At 45.6% G+C, this 22344-nt stretch overlaps 1 long non-coding RNA gene across 1 annotated transcript in view; it reads left to right on the top strand.

The window, feature by feature from the left end:
• Positions 1–416: 416 nt before the first annotated feature.
• Positions 417–22344, top strand: part of LOC105474505 (uncharacterized) — a 112198-nt gene continuing 90270 nt past the window's right edge. Inside the window, exons 1-2 of the long non-coding RNA XR_982803.3 lie at positions 417–505; positions 1585–1677. This is a non-coding gene — a long non-coding RNA (uncharacterized lncRNA). The remainder of the gene's footprint in view (positions 506–1584; positions 1678–22344) is intronic.

Below are 22344 nucleotides of genomic sequence, written 5' to 3'. Positions count from 1 at the left end.
CTGGGATTACAGGCATGAGCCACTGCGCTGGGCCATTTTTAATTTTTGTATAGAGATGGGATCTTGTTATATTGACCAGGCTGGTCTTGAACACCTGGCCTCAAGCAATCCTCCCGTCTCGGCTTCCCAAAGCGCTGGGATTACAGGTGTCAGCCACTGCACCTGGCCAGTTTAAGTACAACATTTCTTAGCCAGTATTTTGTTCTTGAGTGATTCTTTTTTTCCTCCCTCTCCACTTTCTTTCTTCCAGCTTCATCCTGGCTGCCTGTTAGAATCACCTGGAGAGCTTTTAAAATCCCAGTGATCAAGTGCACCTCAGACCACTTAGCCAAGGAACTGTGGGGGCGGGGCCCAGCATCAGTGTTTTCTCAAGCCGCGCCAGGTGACTTCAATGCACAGGCAGCGAGAACTCCTGCATAAAGGCTTCTGGAGAAGTACAAAGGCTTAGAATGTCGCTCACTCATCTTTCACTTCCTGTAGTAACTGTTCCGTGCTCTTAAGTCCGGTATGTTTTGTTCTCTTCAATTTTATGGTGTTCAGACTTAATCTTCTCTCTGCTTGGTTTTGGGGTTCATTAAGGGTTTCTCTTTTCCTTCCTAAAGCTTTACTAAATTCCTTATTATAATCTTTTCATGAAGTACTGGCTTTCCATGTTTTTTTTTTTTTTTTTTTTGGAGACAGTGTTTCACTCTGTCACCCAGGCTAGAGTACAGTGGCACAATCTTGGCTCACTGCAGCTTCCATCTCCCGGGTTCAAGAGATTCTCGTGCCTCATACAGGTGTGTGCCAGAAGGCCCAGCTAATTTTTGTATTTTTAGTAGAGACAGGATTTTGCCATGTTGGCCAGGCTGGTCTCGAACTCCTGACCTCAGGTGATCCACTCGTCTTGGCCTCCCAAAGTGCTGGGATTACAGGCCTGAGCCAGTGACCCATGTCTTCTTTACATTCTTTTCTTCCTCGATTCCCCCAAATCAGGGGCAGATTTTCTCTCATGTTTGCTTCATATCCTTCTGATTGTAGGTAAAACGACCTCTTCAATAAATTCTCCCTCTGTAGCTTGATTTCTTCAAAATATATCGTAATTTTTACTCTTCTGTGAATAAAATGACATCTTTTACTTAACTTTTTAAAACATTTCTGCAGAGCCTGATGTTGAATCACTTCAGATCTTTTACTCTTTATGGGAAAGAAAGGTCCCCAGAAGAAAATGGCCAAATGTGCCAATTCTCATTAGAGGCTCCCAAGGTGCTCCACGAAAACCAGGGATTCCAAATCCAAAACCACCGCACTCTGATTGGCTGGCAGGCGGGCAGCTCTTCTGTGTTGTTTCCCAGCCCTGTTCTCAAACACTGATGCCTTTCAGCTCGTCTGCAAACCACACGCCTCTCCTGACAGGTGGAATTTCCTCAGGGCTGTCCATCTGAGGTCTTGTTCCGCCTTCTCTGGTGGCGTCCTGTCATTTCTCTTCCGGGCGCTGACCCTTGCGCTCTTATTGATGGTTCAGTTCCAGTGTCCTCCGGATGTTGTTGCTTGCTCCTGCGTGGGTCTCAGGGCCGGCCAGTGATTACCCTTTCTCCCCTGCAGGTGTGTCCATGTCTGTCTGCACCTGGATGGCATTGCCTCCGAGCAGAAGCGCTCCCTCCTCACCTCTCCACCTCGAGGACGCCATCTGGAGAGGTGAGTTCAAGGGTCAGGGAACAAGGGCAGGAGGGTGGAGGAGGACTGGGGAGATTCCAGAAGTGGCCTGCGGCCGCCTGGGGCAAGGGCCCAGGACCATATTTAAGAGCTGGGGAGGAGGAGGTTGTGACGAAAGAAGAGGAGAGGAGACAGGGACCGGGAAGGGGGAGTGGGAGGAGAGGATCTTCTTGCATCTCCAAGATCGGGTGCTGTTATTATCTGGTTCTAGCCATCAGGCAAGTCTTTACTGGGTTACCTCCTGCCTGAACTATTCCCTCCCTCTTCCTCCACCCGCAGGGCAGGGCAGGGTGGCGGAGCCCCTGCAGGCCCCAGCCCTGTGACTCAGCCACCAAAGCCCAATCTCCAGCCCAAGGGAACCAAGGGTATCTTCCTCATCACCCTCCCAGTCCTCTTCCCCTTCACCAGGCTCCAGACTCCGCTTGGCCCTTACCTCCACTCCTCTCCCCTCTCACCCCTGCCCCATTCCACTTCATCTCCCTCCCTTGCCTGAGGGCACCCCTGCCTGTTCCTTATGCTGGAGTTGATTTTCTACCATCTCAACTCAGCCAAGAGATCTCATCACCTAAAAAAGTGATCTGAACCTTAAGATCACATATGGCATATGGGGGTGAAGGTGGGGGTGGGAGGCACTAAGGGCAGGGCAGCAGGTGGGTCAGCCCCAGGTGCTGGCAATAGGTAGGGGTCCATGGTCTGCAGAGAACCTAAAACCAATAATGCAACTGATTAGCCCGTCTCTTTATCGTAAAACCCTGTGCTGGCAAACCTAAACAATGTTGGTGATAAAATGTTCCTCTCTCAAAATCTTTTGTTAGGATCTAAGTTTTATATAATTGCTTTGGTCATTGTTGAGTTTGTTTCTTTTTTTTTTTTTTTTTGAGACAGAGTCTCACTCTGTTGCCGGGCTGGAGTGCAATGAAGCAACCTCAGCTCACTGCAACCTCCACCTCCTGGGTTCAAGCGATTCTCCTGCCTCAGCCTCCTGAGTAGCTGAGATTAGAGTCATGCGCCACCATGCCCAGCTAATTTTTGTAGTTTTAATAGAGGCAGGGTTTCACCATTTTGACTAGGCTGGTCTCGAACTCCTGACTTCATGTGATCTGCCTGCTTCAGCCTCCCAAAGTGCTGGGTTTATAGGTGTGAGCCACTGCGCCCAGCCTTGAGTTTCAATTAAAAAAAAAAAAAAAATCCCCTCTATCTGCAGGGAGGGAGAGCATCAGGATAAATAGCTAATTCATGCTGGGCTTAATACCTAGGTGATACGTTGATAGGTGCAGCAAACCATCATGGCACACGTTTATCTATGTAACAAAACTGTGCATCCTGCACATGTACCCAAGAACTTAAAACAAATGAAACTATTTAAAAATACCCTCTATATCCTTCAAATTGGCACATTTTAATTACTTATCCTTTATATTCTACATGGAAGCTAATTCGGAAAATTACTCCCCGCCCCCCACCAAACACAGCTACTTACTTGGAGAGTAGGTCCCTAAAGATTTGAAATGCTTTCTGCTCTCTCCAGTGTGGCTTGTGTCGTTAGCCCCACCGTACGGCATCCTCTTGCATTTAGTGAATATGAAATAAATGATGGTACACAGAGTGTATAGTAGTGATTGTACGCTGTGCTTGTAAAAATGATTAAACAACTTGAATCATTTCAATTCAATTATATGATTGCTTGGAGTTTTAATTTGTTTTTAATTTTTTTTTTTTTTCCTGGTTGAGATGGGGTCTTGCAATGTTGCCCAGACTGGACTGGAACTCCTGGGCTCAAGCCATCCTCCTGCCCTAGCTTCTTTTTTTCATTTTTCTTTTCTTCTTTTTTAGACAGAGTCCTCCTTGCTCTGTTGTCTAGGCTGGAGTGAAGTGGCACAATCTCAGTTCACTGCAACTTCCACCTTCCGGGTTCAAGTGGTTCTTGTGCCTCAACCTCCTGAGTAGCTGGGATTACAGATGTCCACCACCATGCCCAGCTAATTTTTGCATTTTTAGTAGAGACGGGGTTTTGCCATGTTAGCCAGGCTGGTCTCGAACTCCTGGCCTCAGGAGATCCACCCGCCTCAGTCTCCCAAAGTGTTGGGATTACAGGCGTGACCCACCGCACCTGGTCTGCCCACCCCTCTTGAATAGATGGGATTACAGGTGCCTGCTGCCATGCCTGTAATCCCATCCCAAATCCATAAATTTGTCGGTTTTTTGAATTTAAAACAAAATAGAATGTCAGCCTAAGGTGTAGTTTTTTTAATCAGTATAAATTTTAATTGGTACATGAAATATTTCATTTGACTGAACAGTATTTTTAAAATTTGAAGTTAATCTTTTATTTTAAAATTAAACAATGAAGAAGAAAATAATGATTACTGAGAACATGATTATTAACTGAAAATCATGTCTTGTATAGAGAAGCGGGCGTTGGAATGGTCCCCCAGGGCGTGAAAAGTGCGAGTTCTGCATTGAGCCCGGGCGTGGGACTTGCTCAGCCATCGCGGGAGCTCTGCTGTGCCAGATCTTTGGCTTGGGCTTCCGGTCCTGGATGGCTGAGCTCCACCTTTTGAGTATTTTCCTCAGGAGGAGCTCACAAGAGCAACATTCCTTGAGTTTCGCCTGTTCAGAAATGTTTGGGCTGGGTATAAACGTCTTGGGTTACATTTGCATCTTTCAGGATTTCTAGGCGTTGTTTGCTGCGCTTTCCTATAACGTTGGGTCGCAGTTGCAGAGATGAGTGAGCACCGCACATTCTTTTCTTCTTCCAGGTGATTTGGTCTGTTAGCCAATCAGTATCCTTATCTTTGAGAGTCAGTTCATTTGGAAGTGTTGACTATTTATATCCACTTTTCCTGGGACATGGCCTTGGAAGATGCATAATCCTGTTTTCTTAGTGCTGGGAACAGTTTCAGGATTCTGTCTTCAAGTTCGTTCTTTTGTTTCCTTAGGAACTACAACTGTATATCTATTCGCTCTCTTGCCCATTAGCCATACGTCATTTCCTTTCAGCTATCTCGGAAGAAGAGCTTATAGGGTAAACTTCCCATTTAACTGTCTCCTTTCCATTTGCTCACTCGCCTTGTTACAGTCCTCTCTGTGTTTCCGGTGGCATCTGCTTTTCCTGTGACACTTTCTATTTTCTCTTCTCCTCTGTGCTACTTTAATTTTTCTCTTCCATGTATTTCCTGGGTTTTGCCAGCTCTCTCTCTTTTGAGACAGAGCCTCACTCTGTCACCCAGGCTGGAATGCAGTGGCTCAATCCTAGCTCACTACAGCCTTGCGCTCCTGTGCTCGAGAGATCCTCCCGTCTCAGACTCCAAGTAGCCGGGACTACAGGCATGCACCACCATGCTTGGCTTTTTTTTTTTTTTTTTTTTTTTTTTTTTTTCCAAGATGGAGTCTTACTCTTTTGGCCAGACTGGAGTGCAGTGGTGCTTTCTCGGCTCACTGCAATCTCTGCCTCCTGGGTTCAGGTGATTCTCCTGCCTCAGCCTTTCAAGTAGCTGGGATTACAGCTGCCCACTACCAGGCCCGGCTAATTTTTGTATTTTTTTTTTGAGACAGAGTCTCACTCTGTTGCCCAGGCTGGAGTGCAGTGGAGCGATCTTGGCTCACTGCAAGCTCCGACTCCCAGGTTCTCGCCATTCTCCTGCCTCAGCCTCCCAAGTAGCTGGAACTACAGGTGCCCGCCACCACACCTGGCTAGTTTTTTTTTTTTTTTTTTTTTTTTTTTTTTTTTTTTTTTTTTTTTTGAGACGGGGTCTCGCTCTGTCACCCAGGCTGGAGTGCAGTGGCCAGATCTCAGCTCACTGCAAGCTCCGCCTCCCGGGTTCACGCCATTCTCCTGCCTCAGCCTCCCGAGTAGCTGGGACTACAGGCGCCCGCCACCTCGCCCGGCTAGTTTTTTGTATTTTTTAGTAGAGACGGGGTTTCACCGGGTTAGCCAGGATGGTCTCGATCTCCTGACCTTGTGATCCACCCGTCTCGGCCTCCCAAAGTGCTGGGATTACAGGCTTGAGCCACCGCGCCCGGCCTAGTTTTTTGTATTTTTAGTAGAGACGGGGTTTCACCGTGTTAGCCAGGATGGTCTCGATCTCCTGACCTCGTGATCCGCCTGCCTCAGCCTCCCTAAATGCTGGGATTACAGGCTTGAGCCACTGCATCCGGCCTTTTTTTTTTTTTTTTTTTTTTTTTTTTTAGTACAGATGAGGTTTCACCATGTTGGCCAGGCTGGACTTGAACTCCTGACCTCATGATCCACCTGCCTCAGCCTCCCAAAGTGCTGGCATTACAGGCATAAGCCACCGACCTGGCCATTAAAAAAAAAAAAAAAAAAAAAAAAAATATATATATATATATATATATATATATACACACACACACACACACACACACATATATATATATAAAATTTTTTTTTAGGAGATGGGGTCCCTCTTTGTCACTCCGGCTGAAATGCAGTGGCATGATCATAGCTCACTGCTGCCTCAAATTCCTGGTCGTAATCAATCTTCCTCACTCAGCCTCCTGAGTAGCTGGGACCACAGGTGCATGTCATGCCCAGCTAATTTTTAAAATTTTTGTAGAGATGGGATCTCGCCATCTTGCCCAGTCTGGTGTAGAACTTCTGGCCTCAAGCAATCCTTCCATCTTAGCCTCCCAAAGTGCTAGGATTACAGGTGAGAAACTACTAGGCCTGGCCTATTTTTAATGTTTTGTAGAGACAAGGTCTCACTGTGTTGCCCAGGGTAGTCTTGAACTCCTGGCCTCAGGTGATCCTCCCCGCTCAGACTCCCAAAGTGCTGGAATTACAGGCATGAGCCACCATGCCTGGCCTTAGTTTCTTTTTTTTTTTTTTTTTTTGAGACGGAGTCTTGCTCTGTCACCCAGACTGGAGTGCAGTGGCACGATCTAGGCTCACTACAACCTCCGCCTCCTGGGTTCAAGTGATTCTTCTGCCTCAGCCTCCCAAGTAGCTGGGATTACAGGCACTTGCCACCACGCCTGGCTAATTTTTGTATTTTTAGTAGAGACAGGGTTTCACCATGTTGGTCAGGCTGGTCTCGATCTCCTGACCTCAATCTACCTGCCTCAGCCTCCCAAAGTGCTGGAATTACAGTCGTGAGCCACTGTGCCAGGCAACCTTAGTTTCTTAGTTGTGCTTTGGCTTTATGGAAGAGTTTATTTTTTAAAAAAATTTAAATGAAATACTTATTTGAATTTTTCACCTGCTCAGTGACAAAAATTTTCTAATAAGTATTCTTCAGTTTTTGTGTATTTATCTTGTTCCTTCCTTTTTTCTTTTTCTTTTTTAATTTTTTTTTTTAATTTTTGTAGATACAATGTTTCCTTATGTTGGCCAGACTGACCTCAAATTTCTGGGTTCAAGTGATCCTTCCCTCTTAGCCCCCCAAAGTTCTGGGATTATAGGCATAAGCCACCAAACCTGGCCCTTTTCCTCCTTTTTTCTTCTAGTGTCTTCGCGTAGATCCCCTACTGAATCATCTGTAATTTATTTGAGAAGGTGAGATTTTCTTTCTTTTCTTTTCTTTTCTTTTCTTTTTTTTTTTTTTGAGACGGAGTCTCGCTCTGTCGCCCAGCCTGGACTGCAGTGGCCAGATCTCAGCTCACTGCAAGCTCCGCCTCCTGGGTTCACGCCATTCTCCTGCCTCAGCCTCCCGAGTAGCTGGGACTACAGGCGCCCACCACCTCGCCTGGCTAGTTTTTTGTATTTTTTTAGTAGAGATGAGGTTTCACTGGGTTAGCCAGGATGGTCTCGATCTCCTGACCTCGTGATCTGCCCATCTCGGCCTCCCAAAGTGCTGGGATTACAGGTGTGAGCCACCGTGCCCGGCCGAGAGGGTGAGATTTTCAAGTGGAATAAGAGCCAGGGCCTTTTCCAAGGAGTAAGTCAATGCTAGGGCAGAGTTGTCAACTGCCAGGCTGACTGTGGAAGGCATGACCAACATGCACACAGAGCCCCTGGGCAAAGGCTGTGAGGCTTGCTGGTTCCAGGTGGTGACGGAAATCTGTGTAATCATTAGCTGACCACTAAGCTAACCAAGAAAAGACTTCAGTAGCCATACACAACACAGAATATAGACTTTACAGAATTAAGGAATTAAGTCAGAAAAGTCACTAAGCAAACAACAGCAATTACAACAAATCCTGGGGAGGGAGAAGAATCTATTTCTAGAGCTGCCACATCTTGTTATTTAAAATGTCCATTTTTCCAAAAAAAAAAAAGAGACATGAAAAGGAGTAAGGAAGTATGGCCCACACACAGGAAAAAAAAAAACAACCAATAAAAACTGTTCCTGAGGAAATCCAAACAACGAACCCACTTGAAAAAAATACTTAACCAGCTATTTCAAATATGTTTAGCCAGGCACTGTGGTGGGCACCTGTAGTCCTGGCTACTCAGGAGGCTGAAGTGGGAGGATTGCAGGAGTTTGAGACCAACCTGGGCAAAATAGTGAGACCTCCATTTCAAAAAAAGTTTAAAAAACTAAAGAAAACTGTCTAAAGAATTAAATGAAAATATAAGAATAACTTACCAAACATCAACAAAGATAGGAATTATAATAAAGAACCAAGTAGAAATTCTGGAGTTGAAAAGTACAATAACTGAAATGAAAAATTCACTAGAGGGGCTCAACAACAGATTTGAGCAGGCAAAAGAATGAGTGACCTTGAAGATAGGTTAACTGAGATGATTTAGTTTGAGGAAGGGGGAAAGGAGAGAATGAAGAAAAAGGAACAGACTAAGATCTGTAGGACATTGTCAGACATACCAACATACACAAAATGGGAGTCCCCAAAGGAGAGGGACAGAGAAAGGTTAGGAAAAAATTTGAAGAAAAAAGTGGCCAAAAGTGTCTCATATTTTATCAAAAACATTAATAGTTTCATTCAAGCAGAATAAACTCAAAGACATTCACACCTAGACACATTTTAATCAAACGACTGAAAGTCAAAGCCAAAGAGAATTTTGATGGCTGGTTGCTGTGGCTGATGCCTGTAATCCCAGCACTTTGGGAGCCCAAGGCCAGTGGATCACCTGAGGTCAGGAGTCAAGACCAGCCTGGGAAATATAGTGAGATCCGGTCTCTATTAAAAATATAAAAATTGGCTGGGTGTGGTGGCTCATGCCTGTAATCCCAGCACTTTGGGAGGCTGAGGTGGGAGGATCACAAGGTCAGGAGTTCAAGACCAGCCTGGCCAAGATGGTGAAACCCTGTCTCTACTAAAAATACAAAAATTAGCCGGGCGTGGTGGTGGGCACCTGTAATCCCAGCTACCTGGGAGGCTGAGGCAGGGAATTGCTTGAACCCAGGAGGTGGAGGTTGTAGTGAGCCGAGGTCATGCCACTGCACTCCAGCCTGGGTATCAGAGTGAGACTCCATCTCAAAAAAAAAAAAAAAAAAAAAAATCCAGGTATGATGGTGGGTACCTGTAGTCCCAGCTACTCGGGAGGCTGAGGCAAGAGGATTGCTTGAACCTGTGAGGCGGAGGTTGCAGTGAGCTGAGATCATGCCACTGCACTTCAGCCTGGACGACAGAGAGAGACTGTCTTAAAAAAGAGAATTTTGGCCGGGCGCGGTGGCTCAAGCCTGTAATCCCAGCACTTTGGGAGGCCGAGACGGGCGGATCACAAGGTCAGGAGATCGAGACCATCCTGGCTAACACGGTGAAACCCCGTCTCTACTAAAAAATACAAAAAACTAGCCGGGTGAGGTGGCGGGCGCCTGTGGTCCCAGCTACTCTGGAGGCTGAGGCAGGAGAATGGCGTAAACCCGGGAGGCGGAGCTTGCAGCGAGCTGAGATCCGGCCACTGCACTCCAGCCTGGGCGACAGAGCCACACTCAGTCTCAAAAAAAAAAAAAAAAAAAAAAAAAGAATTTTGAAAGTAGCAAGAAGTGGCAGGAGAGAAGATACTCATTGCAGACAACCATCCTCAGTAAGATTCACAGGTAATTCCCCATCAGGATCTATCAGAGGGCAGAGGAAAGATGGAAATGAAGACATTCCCAGAAAAACATATATCATCTCTACAAAAAAAAAAAAAAAAAAAAAAACCAGGCATGGTGGTGCACACCTCTAATCCCAGTTCCCAGGAGTCTGAGGCAGGAGGATCACTTGATCCTGGGAGTTTGAGGCTGCAGGGTGCTATGATCATGGCATTTTACCTCAGTCCAGGTGATGGAGTGACACCCTATCTCTAAAAAAAATTTTTTTAAATAAAGATCTGAGCAGGAGTAGTAGTGTGTACCTGTAGACCCAGCTGCTCCGGAGGCTGAGGCAGAAGGATCACTTGAGCCCAGGAGTCTCAGGCTGTATGTGCGATGATCATGCCTGTGAATAACCACTGTACTCCAGCCTGGGCAACATAGTGAGACCCTGTCTCTGAAAGAAAAGAAAAGAAATATTTCAAATCAGTAACTTTAGCTTCCATCTTAAGAAACTAGAAAAAGAAGATCAAACTAAACCAGAAGCAAGAAGAGGGAATAAGACCATAAAAACTAGAGTAGAGATAAGTAAAATAGAGAATAGAAAAACAACAGAGTAAATCAATGAGACCAAGAATTGGGTTTTAAAAAGATTAACAAAATTGACAATGCAAAGCTACTCTTCTCCCATTATACAGTCTGATTTCTGCAAATATGGTGTTTCAGTTATCTATTGCTGTATGACAAATCACCCCAAAACATAGTGGCTTAAGACAGCAGCAACCATTTAAATAAAAATTCTGTATTTTAGGCAGGCTCTGTGGGTATGACTCAACTCTGCTTCCACATGGTGGTGGCTGGAATTGCAGCCACACAGAAGCTCAAATGGGGCTGTAACTTCCAAGATGTTCCACTCACGGTTGGTAGTTGGTGCTGACTCTTAGCTGGGGCTTCAGCTCTGGGCTTTTCCTTGTGCCATCTTGGGCTTCCTTACAGCATGGCAACTGCATTCCAAGAAGGAGTGTTTCAAGTATTGAGAGTGGAAGCTGCCGATGTCCTGGAGACCAGCCTTAAAAGTCACACAGCATCACTTCTGATGCCTTCTATTGATCAAAGCACGACACAGCCTGTCCAAATTCAAGGGGAGGGGAAACAGACTCCACTTCTTCATGGGAGAAGTGGCAAAGAAATTGCAGCCATCTTTATTCCATCACATATGGCTTGCCTGCATGATTCCTCAATTGGCCGCTTTTCCTTTGTTTCTTGGGTGTTCTTGCAGCTGCTGTTGATCTGCTGTAGTTGCTGCAAATAAGATTTTATTTATTTATTTATTTATTTATTTATTTATTTATTTATTTGAGATGGAGTTTCGCTCTTGTTGCCCAAGCTGAAGTGTAATGACGTGATCTCAGCTCACTGCAACCTCTGCCTCCTGGGTTCAAGTGATTCTCCTGCCTCAGCCTCCCGAGTAGCTGAGACTACAGGCATGCTCCACCACGCCCAGCTAATTTTGTATTTTTAGTAGAGACGGGGTTTCTCCATGTTGGTCAGGCTGGTCTCGAACTCCCAACCTCAGGTGATCCACAATGCGCCCAGCCAAGATTTTATTTTAATACACTAGGGTGTGCCCCTCGCCCTCAAGGCATGCACTTTGCTGCTTCTCACATTTGGGTGTATGTAGGGGGATGGGAAACCAGGCAGAGAGGTCATAGGCACAGACTCTGGGGCCAGATGGCCTGGGTTTGAATTCTGTGTGTGTCACCTGCTTACTGTGTGACCGTGCGCAGTCACATCATCTTTCTGAGCCTCAGTGTCGTTGCAAATGCTATGCAAGTATTTGCTTCTGCAGTTGCTGCTTCTCTATCTGCAGCCACAGGCACCCTCTGTGATCTTCCTTCTGTCCCTCTGCTGGATCCCTGCTGCTTTCAGCACTCTGGCCTATTTTAGTACTCAGGATCTTGGGTAGCTCCTAGGTTCACTGGAAATGGACTTTATGTTTCTGTATCTCATTCTCCATGTTGCTTCTAGTGATTTTTGAGAGTAGGGAGGAAAATGCTAATTTTATTCTACCATACACAAACCAGAAGTCCAACAAAAACAATTTATTTATTTATTTTTATTTATTTTTTTGAGACAGGGTCTTGCTCTGTCACTCAGGCTGGAGTGCAGTGGTGGGATCTGGGCTCACTGCAACCTCTGCCTCCCAAGTTCAAGCGATTCTCATACCTCAGCCTCCCAAGTAGCTGGGATTACAAGCACAGGCCACCACACCGGGCTATTTTTGTATTTTTAGTAGAGATGGGGTTTCACCATGTTGGCCAGGCTGGTCTTGAACTCCTGACCTCAGGTGATCTACCCACCTTGGCCTCCCAAAGTGCTGGGATTACAGGCATGAGCCACTGCGCCTGACCCAACAAAAACAATTTTGAAGAGGAACAAGAATAAGCTTTCACCACCAGCTATTATGATTAAAACTATAGTCTTGGCACATGGATAGCTCTTTTTCTCTCTGTCTCTCTCTCTATCCATCTTAATAGAACAGAGTTGGCAGCCTAGAAAGAAATCCAACACGTGCAGGCCTTTGGCTGTGAGAGAGGTGGCATAACCACGAAGGAAAGAATGGACTAAGCGGCACATGGTGCTGAAAAAGCTAATATTAGATCCTTACCGTCCACCATACAAAGTACATTCTAGATTAAATACCTACACAGTGTCCATTTAAATATAGAGGGCCGGGCGGGGTGCGGTGGCTCCCACCTATAATCCCAGCACTTTAGGAGGCCGAGGCGGGCGAATCACCTGAGGTCAGGAGTTCGAGATCAGCCTGGCCAACATGGTGAAACCCTGTCTCTACTACAAATACAAAAATTAGCCAGGTGTGGTGGCACACACCTGTAGTCCCAACTACTTGGGAGGCTGAGGCAGGAGAATCGTTTGAACCCAGGAGGCAGAGTTTGCAGTGAGCTGAGATCACGCCATTGCACTCCAGCCTGGGCAACAGAGCGAGACTCCATCTGAAAATAAATAAAAATAAATAAAAAATAAAAAAGGTGGGCCTAACGTACACTCCTCCCTATGGAAGCCCCTTTCCTCTGAAAAGACAGTAAAGGAATTTAAGAATTATAAAGCCGAAAGGACAAAGGGAATGAACAGGACAGGAGAGAGCAGCACACGGTGCTGGCAGAATTTTAGAAGCTGGAAAGCGGATGGCTGGAGGGTGACAGAGTCAGCAGCAGGGAGAAGGTGGCACCGAGTATGCAGACGACCTGACCAGCCAAAAAGAAGTGGGTTTGTAATGCAGAGCCTGCGCGAGGCAGCAGGTGCTTCTGAAGGCAGGGGTTCAGCACGGGGCAGAAAGAGAGGAGAAGCTGAAAGTCTTCCAGAGACCACTCCCATCGCATGCAGCCAGGCAGCTGCCCCTCCCTGCTCCAAGCAGAACTCTGGCCTCTTCTCTGGCAAGGCTGTGCCATCTACATGCTTGACTTGGTGACCTTGGCAATCCCAGACTCAGCTGAGGATGGAAGGAGGTAACAGCCTGGAAAGAGCATGGGTGAGTGGATGCTGAGTTCCAGGAAAATTCCTCTCTGGGGAAATGGACCAGCTCAAGAGGAAAGAGACACAGATTTCCATTCTGGTGCTTCCCAACAACCTTTCTTTTCTATTAAGAGACAGGGTCTCGCTGTGTTGCCCAGACTGGCCTTGAACTCCTGGGCTCAAGCGATCCTCCTGCCTCTGCCTCCTAAAGTGCTGAGATCACAGGTGTGAGCCACCGTGCCTGGCCCCTAATAACCTTTCATATGACAAGTTGCTAAGCCACACCTATAATCAAGAACATAAAAATCAAAGCAACAGTGAGATATAATGTCCCATAAAATTGGAAAAAAATTAATGGATTTGCTAAAACCAAATGGTGGTAAATATGTAGGAAACCTGAACTCCTACTCACACTGATGGTTAGGTAAACTGGTACAACTACCTGGGAGTTTGTCAATACCTAGTGAAGTTGCAGATGCTTAGACCCTATGTACACTTTCATACATGGATACAAGGAGACAGATGTACAACGATATGTATCATAGCACTCTTTGCAATAGTAAAAATATGGAAACAACCTAACTGTGCCCCAAGATGGAATGAATATAGTTGATAAGTTGTCTCTTAAAAAAAAAAAAAAAAGGGTCTTGCTCTGTCACCCAGTCTGGTGTGCGATGACACAATCATGGCTCACTGCAGCCTCAAACTCCTGGGCTCAAGCGATCCTCCACCTCAACCTCCCCAGTAGCTGGCACTACAGAGGCATGCCACCCTAACCACCTAATTTTTACATTTTTTGTAGAGATGAGGTTTCACTGTGTTTCCCAAGCTGATCTCAAACTCCTGGACTCAAGTGATCCTCCCACCTCAGCTCTCCGGTAGCTGGGACTATAGGCATATGCCACCACATGGGCTAATTTTATTTATTTTATTTATTTATTTATTTTTGAGTCTCGCTCTGTCACTCAGGCTGGAGTGCAGTGGCGAGATCTCTGCTCACTGCAAGCTCCACCTCCCGGGTTCAAGCCATTCTCATGCCTCAGTCTCCCGAGTAGCTGAGACTCCAGGCGCCTGCCACCATGCCTGGCTAATTTTTTTTTTTTTTTTTTGTATTTTTAGTAGAGATGGGGTTTCACCGTGTTAGTCAGGATGGTCTGGGTCTCCTGACCTTGTGATCCATCCGCCTCGGCCTCCCAAAGTGCTGGGATTACAGGCATAAGCCACTGCGCCCAGCCTTATTATTTTTTTAAGAGACGAGGGTCTCACTATGTTGCCCAGGCTGGTCTTGAATTCCTGCTCAAGGGATCTTTCCACTTCAGCCTTCCAAAGTATTGGGATTACAGGCATAAGCCATCATGCCTGGCCGATCCTGTCTCTAAAATAAAAAATTTTAAAAGTCAGTTGCAAAAGCATCACCCTTTTCAACCAGATCCTTAACTGTAAGCAACAGAAAATCCTTCTGAGTTTAAGCAGGAAGAGGATTCATGGGAAGGATATTGGGTAGTTCACAGAATCACTGAGAGAGCTGAGGAACCACGATCCAAGACTAAACCATTTCTGCAGTCAAGCCCCAGCCCTTCGGCGGGTACAGCCATCACCTGTCAGCTCTGGGCAGGTACAAGGGAAGCTGCCTCTGCTACCCTGGAAACTTTCCACAATTGCTCTGCCTCGTGCAGTCTCTGCAACTCTAGTGCTGAATGCCAAGTTAGGGGAAGTGGGTCTGGCTGGCAGAGCCTAGGTCACATGCCTACCCCTATCACAAGGGCGGTGGGCAGGTGGCCTTTTAGCCTTTATGGTGGAAGTGGGCTCAGCCTCCTACATAGGAGGGGGTCTCAAACACTGAGCAGCTAAAAGAATGATAAATGGGGCTGGGCGTGGTAGCTCACACTTGTAATCCCAGTGCTTTAGGAGGCCGAGACGGGTGGATCACCTGAGGTCAGGAGTTTGAGCCCAGCCTGGCCAACATGGTGAAACCCCATCTCTACCAAAAATACAAACATTAGCTGGATGTGGTGGCAGGCGCTTGTAATCCCAGTTGCTTGGGAGGCTGAGGCAGGAGAATCGCTTGAACCCGGGAGGTGGAGGTTGCAGTGAGCCAAGATCATGCCATTGCACTCCAGCCTGGGTGACAAGAGCGAAACTCCATCTCAGAAAAAAAATAAAAAATAAATAATTAAAAAGAATGATAAATGGGCACATCGCTATCATTTATGTAAAACTGATAAACACCCAAAGCAATGGACTAGATGGTGAATACGGAGATGGGTTGTTAACGTATAAATCACTAATAAGAATGATATACACTAACTCCAGGAGTGTAGGTACCTCTGAGAAGGGAAGGTAAAGGAAAAGATGTGGGACTCTAGTTGTATCCGTAACATTTTGTTTCTTAAAAATAAAACCTCTGGGCTGGGCGTGGTGTCTCACACCTGTAATCCCAGCACTTTGGGGGGCCAAAACGGGAGGATTGCTTGAGGCCAGGAGTTTGAGACTAGCCTGGGCAACATAGTGAGACCCCCATCTCTACAAAACAAAAACAAAAACAAAAAGTAGCAGAGAATAGTGGCGCATACCTGTAGTCCCAGCTACTAGGGAGGCTGAGGTGGGAGGATCGCTTGAGCCCAGGAGGCGAAGGCTGCAGTGGGCCGTGATTAAGCCACTGCACTCCAGCCTGGGTGACAGAGTGAGACCCTGTCTCAAAAAAAAAAAAAAAAAAAAAAAAAAAACCTCTCAAAGAAGGCAAAAATGTTAATATCTGTGTATGCTAATGGTGGGTACATGGGTTATCACTATATTCTATACTTACGGAAATATTTCCTAATTTCAAATGGAAAAAATTTACTTCAGTGAATCAGAAATATGTCCCAAGCAGCTCAGGTCTCTGAGGTGTTTCCTTATGTGACTATTTACTTGTGAATTAGCCCTGTGCCCACCAAAGGAAGTAAAAAGCTTTGCTTGCTCTCACCTGCCTGTCTTTCCATGTGTCGCATTCTCAGTGAGAATGGCAGGGCGCTCTGCTGAAACTGTGAGGCTGATGAATACGTGGCCTAGTGCTGGTTACTGGAAAGGAGTGATTCATTTCATTACTGGAATTCTAAGTCTCTAGGCTGGGTGTGGTGGCTCATGCCTGTAATTCCAGCACTTTGGGAGGCTGAGGCAGGTGGATGGATCACTTGAGGTCAGGAGTTCAAGACCAGCCTGGTCAACATGGTGAAACCTGTCTCTACTAAAACTACAAAAATTAGCTGGGCATGGTGGCGCACGCCTGAAATTCCCAGCTACTTGGGAGGCTGAGGCAAGAGAATTGCTTGAACCCAGGAGGTAGAGGTTGCAGTGAGCTGAGATTGCACCACTGCACTCCAGCCTGGGCAACAGAGTGACTGTCTTTAAAAAAAAAAAAAAAATTTAAGCCCCTGAACAAGCCTTCTGAAAGTTATCTAGTTTGGAAAATCAGAGACAAGAAGAGAAGAGAGAACAAGAATCTCAGAAAAGTGGGAAAGATTTTGTCAAAAAAAAGCTTTTCTTCAAACATTGACTCTACTGCATCCAGGAGGAATGAATTAGTGTGTTTCTATATGATTTTTTCTTTTCTTTTCATTTGAGTCAGGGTCTTGCTCTGTCAACCAGGCTGGAGTGCAGTGACACCATCATAGCCCCCTGCACCCTCTAACTCCTGGGCTCAAGTGACCCTCCCACTTTAGCCTTCCAAGTAGCTGGAACTACAGGCGTGCACCACCACTCTCAGCTAATTTTAAAATTTTTTGTAGAGAAGAGGTCTCACTGTGTTGCCCAGGGTGGTCTCAAACTCCTGGGCTCAAGCAGTCTTTCCACCTCAGCCTCCCAAAGTGCTGGGATTACAGGCGTGAGCCACGGTGCCTGGCCTATATATGATTTTTAATAATAGGATATCAGTTTCTCCCTGTCCACCTTCCCACCCCTACCCCATAAATGTTTAGCGAATATTTAAAGACTATAGGTTTGAAAGGTGACCAAATTGTGAATTTGTCAGGGTTGCCACATCTCAGCTCGGCCCTGAGTATACTTTCTGGAACATAATGTGAGCGTAATATATATTAGCTATTGTTACTCAATGACCAAAAAAAAAAAAAAAAAAAGAAAGAAACAACAACAACAACAAAACAAATAAAAAATGGGCAAATGCCCAGTGTGGTAGCTCATGCCTGTAATCCCAGCACTTTGGGAGGCCAAGGTGGGAGCATCACTTGAGTCCAGGAATTCGAGACCAGTCTGGGCAACAGTGAGACTCTGTCGATGAAAACAAAAAGCAGGATGTGGTGGTGCACGCCTGTAACCCCAGCTACTCAGGAGGCTGAAGTGTGGAGATCACTTGAGCCCAGGAGTTTGAGGTTACAGTGAGCTATGATCACATCACTGTACTCAAGCCTGGGTGCCACAGCAAGACCCTGTCTCTAAAAAACAGAAGGAAAAAAAGGGGGGAAAGACTTGATTAGACATTTCTCTGAAGGTGATACACAAATGGTCAACAAGCATATGAAAAGATGCTCCATGTCGCTAACTTTCTGGCAAATGCAAATCAGAACCACAAAGGGGTAACATCTCACACTCACTAGAATGGCTGCTCTAAGAACAGAAAATAACAAGTGTTGGTGAGGACATGGGCAACTGGGATCCTTGAGCACTGTTACTGGGGGTGTAAAATGGTGCCTCTGCTGTGGAAACTGTATGACGGTTCCTCAAAAAATTCAAAATAGAGTTACCCTTTGATCCAGCAATTCTACTTGAGGGCATAGAACCAAAATAATTAAAAGCAAGGTCTCTAGGAGATATTTGTGTAGACACGTTCATAGAAGCATTATTCACAATAGCCAAAGGTGGAAACATCCAGGCACCCATTGACAGATGAATAGACAAAACATGATATATGTATATGTACAATGCATGATTCAGCCTTAAAAAATGAAAACATTCCTTTCTTAGATCCAGGGACAGGCTGGAAAAAATTCTGACAGATGCTGCAACATGGATGAACCTTGAGGACATTATGCTAAGTGAAATATGCCAGTCACAAAAGGATAAATACCATAGCATTCCACTTATCTGTGGAACCTAGAGCAGTCACATGCATAGAAACGGTAGAATGGTGGTTGCCAGGGACTGGGGGGAAGGGGAATGGGGAGTTGTTTAATGGGTGCAGTGTGAGTTTTGTAAGATGAAAAAGTTTGAGATTGGTTGCACAATGTCAATATAGTTAACTGTGCATTGAAAACTGTTTAGGCTGGGCACTTTGGGAGGCCAAGACAGGAGGATCACTTGAATCCAGGAGTTTGAGACCAGCCTGAGCAACATGGCAAAAACCCATTTCTACTAAAAATACAGCAACAACAACAGCAAAAAATATAGCTGTGCATGGTGGTGTGTGCCTGTGGTCATAGCTACTTGGGAGGCTGAGGTGGGAGGATCACTTGAGCCTGGGAGGTCAAGGCTACAGTGAGCCATGCGTGTGCCACTGCACTCCAGCCTGGGTGACAGAGCAAGGCCCTGTTTCAAAAAAACAAGTGGGGCACAGTGGCTTGCACCTGTAATCCCAGTCCTTTGGGGGGCCGAGGTGAGTGGATCACCTGAGGTCAGGAGTTTGAGACCAGTTGTTGGAAACAAATGCTCGCTGCCACAAAGAGGAACCAGCACTGAGACAAAGGATCTCTCAGCAAGGCAAATTTGCTTCTGCAGAAGGGTGCTTCTCGTAGGTCTGGTCGCCACGAGAGCACCCCGAACAAAGGAGGGAAGGGGTTTTATTCCTAATGCAGCTTGTCCCCGCTACTGTGTCCTGTCTCCATTGGCTGGAGTTGGATTGCACAATCTAAGCTGAACCAGTTGGCTAACTTGAAAAGTGCAGGAATGTGGTTACACTGGCAGGGGTGGGGGACAGTTTCCGCCAGAAGGGCCATTGCGGCAGGAGGGGTAATTCACAGAGTGGGTAGCAGATGTGGAATGTGGGCTCTGTAGATAAGGACTGGCGGGAAGGTCGTTTACCAGGACAGGGGGACACAGAGTAAGGAAGTCTGGTCTTGAAAGCAGGGAACAGAGGACAAGGAAACTGAAACAAGATAAACCTTTGAAGAAGAACTTCTTACTGTATTTAACAGTTCCTCCCTTCAATATTTTATAGTGCTTCTTCAAACTTTTAAAATATAATTTGGCTCTGTTGTTTTACGTGGTCTTTTAAAAGAAAAAGCTTATTTGAATAAGGAGGAAAAGGAGGATTGAGGGAGGTTTTGGTGAGAGCTGTTTTAACAAGCTTTTGTATTAATCCTTGGGCACAGGGTATGATACAGCATCCTACAAGAATAAGCAACCCTATTTCCATGGTAAGAGAGGTGGGGACTGAGGACATAAGTCCCTTCCGTTTGCTGAACCAATTTCCCATTAAATTTGTGAAGGGGCCGTTTAGTCTAGAAGATTTGCTAACTTGTTGGATGAGGAGGTTAGGCCTTGCAAAGCCTTTGTTGTTGTTTTGTTGGGGGCTGTGTTATTAGGGATAAAAGTGTAACATTGGACTTTCATTATGACACAGAATCCAACCTCTTTCGCTAGTATTATGTTGAATGCTATTCTGTTTTCCCAGGCCATTTGACTGGTGAGTCCTAATTGTTCAGCTATCATAGTATCTCTAGTATAATTAACAAATCGTTGTTGGTTGTAATAAACGTAATTTGTGTAATCTGCATTTTTGTTTATAGTTGACAACTGAAACAGCACAGATTAAAATCCTGCAGCTATTTGATTCTGGGCTTTAAAGTTATCTGTTACTCTTTGTGGAATTCTAATAGCGTCTATATAAACGTGAGGGTTAAAAGATCCGGTGAAGCACTTTTTTTTTTTTTTAAACTCGGTTCTGACTTTCTTGCTTACTGTGTTGGCGGAATGCCAGGGTGACAGGGATGGCCAATTGAACTGGAGCACAAGTGCCACTCCAATTACTCGGCAGAGAACTTAATAGTAGTTTCCCGCAATACCACCACACGTCTGCTCGGGAGTGAGTAAGGGCAGCTTGACTGGTAAGTTCTGGAAAGGCTTAGTCTCGCTGCACCCTTTTAGGTCTTTGAGAGACATTAATTTCTCCCCCTGCTGTGAGAGACACGAGGCAAAATTAACATCTGAGGCTGGAGGCCGGATGGCCCCTGGGGGCTGATCCGCAGAGCCTCTGACTTTGGGGAACAGCAGTGAGAGTCTTGTGTGGCTTGCTGCCCCAGGTTGTGGGGTTTTGGAAGAAACTTACCGTGCAGCTTATGCCCAATTCGTTAGAAGACCATCCGAGTGGGAAAGGGACTATTTGAGCCCCTGGCCTGTCTTGCACAAGGGTAACAGTTGCTTTTGTTTAGTGTGCGAACAGAATATTTAACCCATTCCAACCAGGCATTTGCATTTTGGTATCCTGTCTCAACTGCTAAAGTTTGTTTTAAATCTCTAATGTTTATAATGTCGACTATGGCTTTTTTATTGGAAAAATTAACAGTTTGATTGAAAGAAGGGTCTGGAGAAGGAGAAAGGGAAGGGGGTGGGGGATCAATGAAGCGCATTTCAAAAGATCCTATTGCGTCTGTCCCAGAACGAAAATTAGCTTTTAGGCCATAGAAATGCCTTAGAGTGGGGTTAGTATCAGTGGAGGTGGGGACAGTGATAAAGATTTGTACAGGGTGACACTGCTAAGGCTGACAATTACAGGGAGTTATGCCTTTGGTAAGGTGGATGTAGGGCTTTAGATTAATGCAACCTCCTGCTGGGGAGGTCTAGCCTTGATATTTGGTGGTCCAGAGTTCATCTCCCTAACCATGACAGAACCTCCACCCCGCGCTGTGTGCACATCTGGTACAAGTTTTATGATTATTAGCAGTTTTGTTTATTTTGGAGGGGCAAAGGTACTTATTGATAGAGACTAACTTTCCTTGGTTTTGGAGATCCTTCAGGGCAGAATGAGGCAAGCATAAAAGTGATAACTTGAGGTAGGCTTGATTTAGTTATGATAATCATAAGGTGACTAGCTACGAAGTGGGAAAAGACGGTATAATAATATGGTAGATATAGGAGGGTTAGGCTTTTCTTAGCTTTAGTTTGGTAGGACTTTCCCCTGGAATAGTGGCCCGTGACTCCGGAGGTGGTGATGTTTTTTCACTCGAGTATGATGAGTTCATCCTTTTTCGCTGTTCGGGCTGCAGTTTCAGTGGCCAGGAGTACTAGGTAAGGTCCTTCCCAAGCTGGTTCAAGCTTTCCTTTTTTCCATCCTTTGATGAGGACGTGATGTCGGCTGATGTTGATGTCCTGGGAATTCCAGGGGCGGCACCTGTGCTAAGAGACTTTTGGTTTTAAGAGAAGAGAAAGTGGAAGATAGACCAAGTGCATAATTTTTGAGAAACTGATCTTTTAAGTGTAGGAATGTCAGTAGTGGAATGTGTAAATAAGATAGCCCATATAACATTTTATAAGGGGATAAGCTGATATCTTTCCAAGGGATGGTTCTGATTCTTAACAAGGCAATGGGGAGACATTTAGTCCAGGGTAGCTGGGTTTCTAGGATTAATTTGGTTAGCTGGTTTTTTAAGAGTCTGGTTCATTCTTTTTACCCTTCCTGCCAAGGGATATGGCATTCCCATTTTATGTCTAGCACCTGGGCTAGATTTTTAATGACATGTGCAGTGAAATGGGCTCCATTATCTGAATCCATGTTTTCTATTAGTCCAAACCAGGGTATAATGTTTTTAACTAATGCTTTAACTCCATGACTGGTGGTTGCACTTGAGAATGGAATAGTATCTACCCAGTGAGTGAAGTGGTCTGCTATTACCTATAAGTACTTCAGGAAACCGATTGGGGGCATCTCGGTGTAATTAATTTGAGCACTTTGGAATGGTCTTAGCCCTGGATTTTTGCCCCCAGGAGGTTGCCTTTTTAGGGTTTGTTTATTAGTTTTTCTGCACACCCTGTAACTATCTACTACTTGCTTAGCAAGAGTATATATTCTTATACACCCGTAAACTCTGAGGACTGCACCGCACATGGCTTGAGGTCCCCAGTGAGATCCTTGATGGAGCTGCGACAATATTTCTCTCATGAGAGGTTTAGACAACATTTTCCTCCCATCTGGTAGTACCCACCTTCCCTCTGAGCTTTTCTTGGCTCCTATTTCCTTTAACCTTTT

The sequence above is a fragment of the Macaca nemestrina genome, chromosome 5, assembly GCF_043159975.1.
Source record: "Macaca nemestrina isolate mMacNem1 chromosome 5, mMacNem.hap1, whole genome shotgun sequence".
Classification (NCBI taxonomy): domain Eukaryota; kingdom Metazoa; phylum Chordata; class Mammalia; order Primates; family Cercopithecidae; genus Macaca; species Macaca nemestrina.
This window is presented reverse-complemented; position numbering and strand designations above follow the sequence as displayed.